The sequence below is a fragment of the Pteropus medius genome, unplaced genomic scaffold (assembly GCF_902729225.1).
Source record: "Pteropus medius unplaced genomic scaffold, Ma_sr-lr_union100, whole genome shotgun sequence".
Lineage (NCBI taxonomy): Eukaryota > Metazoa > Chordata > Mammalia > Chiroptera > Pteropodidae > Pteropus > Pteropus medius.
Genome location: NW_024345916.1, coordinates 1,472,771 through 1,473,877, shown reverse-complemented (window position 1 = coordinate 1,473,877; position 1,107 = coordinate 1,472,771). Strand labels below are relative to the sequence as shown.

At 35.5% G+C, this 1,107-nt stretch overlaps 1 pseudogene; it reads left to right on the top strand.

Moving 5' to 3' along the window:
• Positions 1–795: 795 nt before the first annotated feature.
• Positions 796–914, top strand: LOC120612387 (uncharacterized; annotated as a pseudogene).
• Positions 915–1,107: the final 193 nt, after the last annotated feature.

Here is a 1,107-nt window from a genome sequence, read left to right as displayed (position 1 = left end):
TTCAAGCAAATGGCATTGAGAGAAAAGCGGGAGTAGTGGTACTAATACAGATGAAATAGACTTCAAAATAAAAAAGATAAAGAAAGATATAGAGGGACACTTCATAATGATAAAGGGAATCATGCACCAAGAAGACATAACACTTATTAATATCTATGCTCCCAATCAAGGAGCCCCAAAATATGTAAAGCAAGTATGAACAGAACTAAAGGAAGAAACAGACCAAAACACTATCGTAGTAGGGGACCTAAATACCCCACTGTCGGATATGGACAGATCATCTAATCAGAAAATCAATAAGGAAATAACATCCTTAAATGACACATTAGATCAACTGGACATAATTGACATTTACAGAACCTTCCATCCCAAAACTTCTGCTTATACGTTCTTCTCTAGTGCACACAGAACATTCTCAAGGATCAATCACATATTGGGAAAGAGAGATAACCTTAACAAATATAAGAGGGTTGAAATCATTCCAACCATATTCTCTGATCATAATACTTTGAAACTAGAGATCAACTGCAAAAAGAAAAAAAAAGCAGAAAGAACCACAAATACATGGAGATTAAACAACACGCTACTGAAGAATAACTGGGTCAGAGAGGAAAAAAAAGAGAGATCAAGAGATACATAGAAATGAATGATAATTATAGTAAAACATATCAAAACTTCTGGGACATGGCAAAAACGGTCATAAGAGGAAAGTTCATATCATCACAGGCCTATCTCTAAAAATAAGAACAAGCCCAAATGAGCAACCTAACGCTTCATTTTAAAAAACTAGAAAAGGTCTATGGCCATGCTAACCTGAACAAGCCCGATCCCGTCTGATCTCGGAAGCTAAGTAGGGTCGGGCCTGGTTAGTACTTGGATGAGAGATCACCTAGGAAGACCAAGTACTATAGGCGTAAAAAATAAAAAATAAGGGATTGTAAACTGACAAGGTCCTTGCAATCTGTGAGGTCAACTAAGGGTTGCCTCACCTAAGAAAATAAAAAAAAAATTAAAAAACTAGAAAAGTAAGAACAAATGAAGCCTAAAGTCAGCAGAAGGAAAGAAATAATTAAAATTAGAGCAGAAATAGGTGAAATTGAAAGCAAA